The following is an 8480-nucleotide window of genomic DNA, read 5'->3' as shown; positions in this document are numbered from 1 at the left end:
GTGTGTGTGTGTGTGTGTGTGTGTGTGTGTGTATGTATAATGTAAGGATTCTTTCTCTCCACCATGTGGGTTTTGAGTATTGAACTCAGATCAGATGGCAGCAAACACCTTTACCTGCTGAGCCATTCCTTAAATAAAGCAAACTGAACTGAAACTTTTATGTGTAAGAATAATTTTTAACTAGAATAAATAGAGGCACACCCACCACGCCTGCCCTCCCTTGCTGTTGGGGACAGACCCAGGGCTTCACACATGCTCCGTAGCTGCCCTATCATCAAATACAGTTAGATTACATGGCCTGTTACTAGCTTGCCTGTGTAACATCTACCGGGAAAGAATTAACTAGCTCATGGGTTCTGTCCAGTTGAAATATGGTGTAATGTGTCAAGGATTTAATAGAGATATGTAATGTAGTTTTGCCTATTTGATGGCGTCAGAAGTGAGACAGGAAATGTTAATCTGAACTAGATTTTGAAGGATGAGTAGGAATAGTCTAGGCCAGTGGTTCTCTTTTCTTTTCTTTTCTTTTCTTTTCTTTTCTTTTCTTTTCTTTTCTTTTCTTTTCTTTTCTTTTCTTTTTTAGGGTTTCTCTGTGTAGCCCTGGCTGTCCTGGAACTCATTCTGTAGACCAGGCTGGCCTCGAACTCAGAAATCTGCCTGCCTCTGCCTCCCAAGTGCTGGGATTAAAGGCGTGTGCCGCCACGCCCGGCTTAGGCCAATGGTTCTTAACCTGTGGGTCACTACTCCTTGGGGTGTTGAACGACCCTTTCACAGGGGTCATACATATGTCAGATATCCTGCATAGCAGATATTTATATTAGGATTCACAACAGTAGCAAAATTATAGTTACTGAGTAGCAATGAAATTTGCTAAATTTAATTTTATTTGTAATTCATTTTTTACAGCAATGAAAAAATTTTATACTTGGGTCACCACAACATGAGGAACTATATTAAAGGGTCACAGCATTAGGAAGTTGAGAACCACTGATGTAGGCAGAGAAGTCAGTCAGCCTTTAACACACTAGTAAGAACCTGCTGCCGACTGTGTGTTCAAAGAATGTGGGAAGTCTGGTTTGGCTGGAGTTACAGGAGTTAGATGAGGGAGAGTACGAGGGGGTCAGAGTGTAAGGATTGCTTTAACTCCAGACTGTCCCTACAGCAGTTCCTACTTTTAAAAAAAGGGCACTCAATTATATATATATATATATATATATGAACTGAGTTGGGCTCTTGCTCTATTCTTTCCCTTCCCCAAGCAACTGAAAATATAAGCATGCCACTGTACCCATCTAAGTATGTTTACTTTTTTAAAATGCATTTATTTTTATGTGTACGTGCAGGTGCACATATAAGCATGCACGGTGTAGTGTGTCTGTGTGTAGACTGGAGAACACTGCTAGGGTTGGTTCTCTCCTTCCATCAGGTGGATTCCCAGGATTGAACTCAGGTCATCAGGCCAGGCAGCAAGCCATGAAAGTTCTCGGCAAGGGCCTTTCCTTACCCACTGAGCCAGCCTGGCAGCCCTAAAGGCAGTTTTATAATGAAATGGAAGCTGCATTTTCCTTTCTTCTTCGAGCATACTGAACAGTGCTTGCTGTGCTTCCTTTAATAACTGTCTTAGAGTTTCATTGCTGTGCAGGGACATCATGACCACAGCAACTCTTTACAAAGGAAAATATTTAATTGGGGCTGGCTTACAGGTTCAGAGGTTTAGTCCATTACTGTTGTGGTGGGAAGCGTGGCAGCATGGTGCAAAAGAAGGAGCTGAGAGTTCTACATCCAGGTTGTCAGGCTGGATGTAAATGCTGCACTGGCCTGACTTGAGCATTTGAGAATTCAAAGCCCATCCCCCTAGTGACTCACTTCCTCCAACAAAGCCACACCCCCTCCAACAAGGCCACGCACCTCTAAATAGTGCCACTCCCTGTGAGCCTATGGGGGCCACTTTTTCTCAAATCACCACAATGACTGAGAGCCAGTATAGTATACTGGCTAAGCAGTTAAACTCTAAAGCCAACTTGTAGGTTTTTAATCTTTTCTTAGCCACTTTTTTAGCTATGTTATTTCTATTTCCCCATCCAGTGAATGGAATAATAATGTTTTTATTGTGGGTTGTTGAGAGTTCTTTCTTCTACATTTTTGGAGAAGGTTCTCATGTATCCCAGACAGGCCTTGAACTCACCACAGAGTGGAGAATGATTTGACCATCTCTGATCCTTCTGTCTCCACCTCCTGAGTTCTGGAGTCACAGGCATGCAGCCTCACACCATGTTTATGTGGTGCTGGGGATCCAGCCAAGGGCTTGGTGCATGCACTTTACCTACCAAGGAGCCACATCCTCAACCCCAGCTTTTATTGTCTTAATTATGGTGTTTATTATAGAGTCAACATAGGCTATTATATTGGGTTGTATATCATTAATACATAACACTACATGAAGCATATAATTTGACATGGCTAAAATACGTAGTTTCATATGCATTCGCAATGACTAAATGTAAATGTATACTATATAACAAAAGTATATTAATTGTTCTTATCCAAATTGGACAATTTTTATAAGTGAGTACCTTTACTGTTTCTATTAATTCCTGTCTCAATTCCAAAATATGAGTCATGGGCCTCTGGTTTATGTTTTGACTGCTTACAGACTTCTTTGGTTTTGTTTTTATCTATTCTGTGTATGGGTGTTTTACCTGCATGTACTACAGGTATGCATTGCTCACAATGGCCAGAGAGGATGTTGCACTCGCCTCTGGAACTGGAGCTACAGGTGTAAGCCACCATGTGCTAGGACTTGGACCCATGTCCTCTGGAAGGACGGCCAGTGCTCTTAGCCACTGAGCCCTCTCTCCAGCACCAAACTTTTAAAAAGAAAATTATACACATTTGATTCATACACTACAGAGCTCTGTGATGATTACTTTTTAATCATCGTTACATAAGCTAGAGTCTCTGTCTGGAATGAGGGAGCCTCAGTTAAGAAAATTGTCTCGGGGGCTGGTGAGATGGCTCAGTGGGTAAGAGCACCTGACTGCTCTTCCGAAGGTCCAGAGTTCAAATCCCAGCAACCACATGGTGGCTCACAACCATCCGTAACAAGATCTGACGCCCTCTTCTGGAGTGTCTGAAGACAGTTACAGTGTACTTACATATAATAAATAAATAAATTAAAAAAAAAAAAAAAAGAAGAAAGAAAGAAAATTGTCTCTATTGGCAAGGCTGGCCCTGGAGTATTTTCTTGATTAATGATTGACGTGGGAAGGCCCTCCCTACTTTGGAAGGTACCACCCCTAGGCAGATGGTCCTGAATTGTTTTTGTTTTTGTTTTAAAACAAAAAAACCAAAAAGCAAGCTGAACAAGCCAGTAAGCAGCACTCACCCATGGCCTCTTTAGTTCCTGCCTTTGAGTCCTGTCCTGACTTCTCTCAGTGATGGACTATAACTGTGATTTGGAACCATCCCAATGTTTCAGCCCTTTAATACGTTTGCTCATGTTGTGGAGAATCTCTCCCCACACACAAACATGAAATTATTTTTATTGCCATTTTATAACTGTAATTTTGCTATTGTCATGCTTTATAATATAAATATTTTTGGAGATAGTGGTTTGTCAAAATGGTCATAACCCACAGGTTGAGAACTACTGGACTATAAATATAAACTGAAAGATAAACACTTTACAGAGAGCCTCCTGCTTCTGGTTCGTAGGTGCTGGGATCAAGGGTGTGTGCCACTGTGCCTGGCTTTTTTTCTTTTCTTTTTCATCATCACAGAGGTAGAAAGCAAAACAGGAGAGCTCTTAAAGTATACCCTTTGGTTGTATTTATAAAGTCATACAACTGCCACAGCAACTTAACTTGGGAACATTTTCAGTGCTCCCAAAGAAATCCTGTAGCCATTAGCAATCACTCTGTCAAGCTTGCTTCTAGCCCAGTCACTAATGTTTATTTTCTGTATCTGTAGATTGGACTGATGAAGACATTTTATATAAAATACATTTCGTATAAGTGGAGCTATATAATGTGTATGACCACCACTTAGTGTCTGCTTTCTTTATTTTAGTGTGGTTTTACAACTTGTCCATATTTATAGTATGTATCCATACTTTCCTTTTGGGGTGGGGAGAGAAGCTAGCTGAGACAGGTACACATAGCCTAGGTAGTCGCAGAAGTTGCTGTGCAGCCCAGGTTGGTCTTGAGTGTTCAAGGCAAGTCCCCCACAGCCTCATAAGGACTGAGACTGCAGGTGTGAGCTCCTATAGCGACTACTCCATTCATCTTGACAGTTAATTTCAACCTGTTTGAACATTTTGTTTATAAATATTTGAGTAGACTTTTTAGCTATTATAACTATTATTTCTATGAACACTTGTGTACAGATTTTTGCATGCTATTTTCAGTTCTCTTTGCTACATCCTGGGAGGGGAACTGCTGAGTTATAGAGCAACCAGTTTTTAACTTTTTGAGGAAGCTTCAGACTGTTTACACAATGGCCTCTGCGGCACACACTCTGCTAGCAGTGGAATCAGGTTCTAAGGACTCACCAGCACTTGCTACCTGCAGCCATTCTCCAGGAATAAGTTAGAGCAGGGTTGATAGAAGCTGGTTGACTGAAGAAGCAGCCTTTTCTTTCTTTTTTTTTTTTTTGGTTTTTCGAGACAGGGTTTCTCTGTATAGCCCTGGCTGTCCTGGAACTCACTTTGTAGACCAGGCTGGCCTCGAACTCAGAAATCCACCTGCCTCTGCCTCCCTTTTCTTAATATTTTGCAAAGCAAGGTTTTGTTTTGTTTTTTTAAGACAGGGTCTTACTATATCGACCTTAGCTGGCTTGGAATTCACAGAGATCTGCCTGTTTCTGCCTCCTGAGCGTTGAGATTAAACAAGTGTGCCACCACATCTGGCTCAAAGCACACTCTTGACATTTTCCTCCAAAGAATGGTGATCCTCCACAAACTGAATCATTTTTAGAACATGTTTCTTCAGAACATATGCTAAATGCTACCGATAGATAATGACAGCTATCTCAGTGTTTAAGAGTTAGCTTGGTGAGAAACGATTTCTAGTCATACTTGGAACATTTCTTGCATTTTGGAGAGGGGTAGGAACATGTGGCTGTCTTTTCAGTTGAAGAGAGAGGTGATCATGAGCGGCTGTAAGTGGAAGGAATAGAAGTGGGCAGAATCTGTTGTTTTAAAGGGAGCATACCAGGTCTGGTGGCTTGGGCAGGTGTCTGAGTGGGAATAAAGGCATAGAACAGTGGAAGCCACTGAGGTTTCAAACAAGGGCAAGGCATGTGATCTTGTTGGTATTTTACAATGACAGTATCAGTTGCTGTCTGTAAAATAGATAAAGGTTTGTGGCTGTGGCAGTAATGGAAGTAGAGAAGGGAGGAGGAAGTTGAAAGAAAAACAGATAAGAAATGGATTAGAGCTAAAATTAGATTTGTCAACACATTGGGAAGTGGAGTGTAGAAAAGGATGATGGAAGAATTGAAAATGGCTTCTAGTTTCATTAACTCTGCTGACCATGCTATGTTTATTCTAGCAGAGAACTCAGGCTGTAAGTACAGGAAGAAGCAAAGAGTTTCATTTGGGACATGCGTAAGTTTGAGATTGGTTTGTTTGGCTTTTTTTTGAGACAGGGTCTCAATGCGTGTAGCATTGGTTGGCCTGGAATTCATAGAGATCCACCTGCCTTCGCCTCCCAAGAGCTGGGCTTACACTATCACATCTGGCCAAGATTTGAAATTTTATGAGCCATTTAAAGAGAGGTTAAATAAACAATTGGCAATGTGATTAGGATTTGGGCTCAGAGGGAAGACTTATAAGAAAGAAACAAACTGGGTTCAGGGGGATCTTTAAAGTCGTGAGAGCAGGCAGTTTTATCTGAAAGAAGGAGCTGGAGAGAGGGCTCAGTTGGTCAAATTCAGTCCCCACTATCTATGGAAAGGGCCATGGAAAAGTCCTGGGGCTGGGAGGTATAGACATCCAGGTCCTAATGAGAGACTGTCTCAAAACATAAGGTGGATGAGCTGGGCATGGTGTTGAGTGCCTTTAGTCACAATACTCAGGAAGAAAGGCTCTCTGTAACCTGGAGGCCAGTCTGGGCTACACAGTGAGACCTTGTCTCCAAAAAAGGAAGGAGGGAAGGAAAGGGGAAGGAGAAGGAAAAGGAAAGGAAGGGGAAGGTAAAGGAAAAAGAAAAGATGGATCCCAAGGAACAGCTTGGGGTTTGAGGTTGATCACACACAGGTTTAAAGTATTTATATGAACCTATATTTCTAGAGAGTAACTTGGCTAGAAAGCTCATGAAAGATAGGTGTGTCAGCTGGTAGGGAAATGTAAATCAAAACCACAGTGAGGCACTACTTCACACCCACTAGGAAGTGTATCATCAGAAAAGAAAAGTGATAGATACTGGTGAGGATGTAGAGAACTAGAATCATGCTTCATTAATGGATATGAAAAACTGTGCAACCATGTAGAAAAGTTTACTTTTTCGGGCTGGTGAGATGGCTCAGTGGGTAAGAGCACCTGACTGCTCTTCCGAAGGTCCGGAGTTCAAATCCCAGCAATCACATGGTGACTCATAACCATCCGTAACAAGATCTGACGCCCTCTTCTGGAGTGTATGAAGACAGCTACAGTGTACTTACATATAATAAATAAATAAATACATCTTTAAAAAAAAAAAAAGAAAAGTTTACTTTTTCAAAAAGTTGAACAGAGAATTAGCATATCATCTTCTAACTTTTTAAGACATATATTTCTAGAACTGTAAGCAGGAACTTAATAAGATATTTGTATATCCATGTCCACTGCAGAAGTGTTCATGACAAGCAGAAGTGGGACACAGTCCACATTTATCAGCAGATAAATGGACAAACGAAATGATGATGGACAGTTACACTTGCCTGGTGTTTACCCAAGCTTCTGAATTGAGTAGGCATTCACAGAGATTCAAGAGCATAGCATTCACTGCAGCACAGACAATAGCTAAGTTATGGAACGAGCTGAGGTGTCCAACAACAGGAAATAACAAAAGTGTGCCATTTGCACAGTGAAACCTTTTCAGCCATAAAGAAAAATGAAGTTCTGTCATTTCAAGAAAAATGAGGGCTGGTGAGATGGCTCAGTGGGTAAGAGCACCCGACTGCTCTTCCGAAGGTCCAGAGTTCAAATCCCAGCAACCACATGGTGGCTCACAACCACCCGTAACAGGACCTGACACCCTCTTCTGGAGTGTCTGAAGACAGCTACAGTGTACTTACATATAACAAATAGAAAAAAAGAAAAATGAATGCAAATGAAGGCAGTATTATTCATAAGTAAGTTAAATCAATCACAGAAAGCCATATGTATATTGTTTTCTCTTGTTTGTGGTTTCTAGATTTTTCTATAGTCTACATAAAGTCATGCGCATAGATATTAAATGACAAAAGTAAAACTGTCTAGGGAAGTGGTGGGGACTAGAAGGGCTGAGAAAAAGGAGGGGCGTGAGGATGGGGAGGGGATATGTTTAACATATTGTATAGAACTCTAGGAAAATTAAATTTGTATTACTCTGTGTGCACACACACACACACTTCAGCAGTTGGTTCTTTCCTGCCTTGTGGGGTCTAGAGATCTGAGGTCAAACTCAGGTCTTGTGCACAGCCATCCCTGTCCAAGCCATCTCACTGGCCTGGTAAGTTTCAATACTCACCTGTAGGAAGGGGTAGGACGCACGTACAAGCCACAGCACAGATTAATTGTGAAGACATTTTGCTGATCGAAATGAGCCAGATCTAAAAGGATGTTTTATGATTTTACTTAAGAGGTGTGCAGATTTATAAAGACAGGTATAATAGAGCTATTGGGAACTAAAAGGAGGGAAAAGGTGGTTACTGCTTAATGGTCATATAGCCAGAATAGATGAGTTCTGGAAATGGTAGCATGGAGGCACGTTCCTGAAATTCTGGCATTTACTGTGCTGAGACAGGAATATAACTGCAGGTTCAAAGCCAGTGTGTGCTGCAAGGCTAGGGCCTATCTTAACAAACCAACTATTGCCATCATTGTAGCGCCCAGCTGCAGTCTCAGCTCTCAGGAAGACCAGAGAAACTGAAGGTCATTCTCTACTAGATAGGAAATTTTAGCCCGGCCTGGCCTGGGATACATCACAACATAATGTTCTGTCTCAAAAAGATAAGGACGGGGGTATATGGCCAAATGCATATATACATGTGTAAAATGTATCAAGAGTAAGCACTATGAAAGAAAAAGGGAATATAAATAAATCTGGAAATGGATAGTGGTTATGGTTATATGCTATTGTTGATGTGTGCTGGAAATGGCTTAGGTGATTTTAAGAAAAAAATGCCTTTTTTAAAAAAGCTTGCGCCGGGCGTGGTGGCGCACGCCTTTAATCCCAGCACTCGGGAGGCAGAGGCAGGCGGATTTCTGAGTTCAAGGCCAGCCTGGTCTACAAAGTGAG

The 8480-nt window shown here is 41.5% G+C and overlaps 1 protein-coding gene across 1 annotated transcript in view; it reads left to right on the top strand.

Moving 5' to 3' along the window:
• The window catches only part of Cbl (Cbl proto-oncogene), an 84334-nt gene that overhangs the window by 28851 nt on the left and 47003 nt on the right, over positions 1 to 8480 (top strand). The gene's annotated exons all lie outside the window — the stretch shown is intronic.

Source organism: Mus pahari, chromosome 10, assembly GCF_900095145.1.
Source record: "Mus pahari chromosome 10, PAHARI_EIJ_v1.1, whole genome shotgun sequence".
NCBI classification, from domain to species: Eukaryota; Metazoa; Chordata; class Mammalia; order Rodentia; family Muridae; genus Mus; species Mus pahari.
This window is presented reverse-complemented; position numbering and strand designations above follow the sequence as displayed.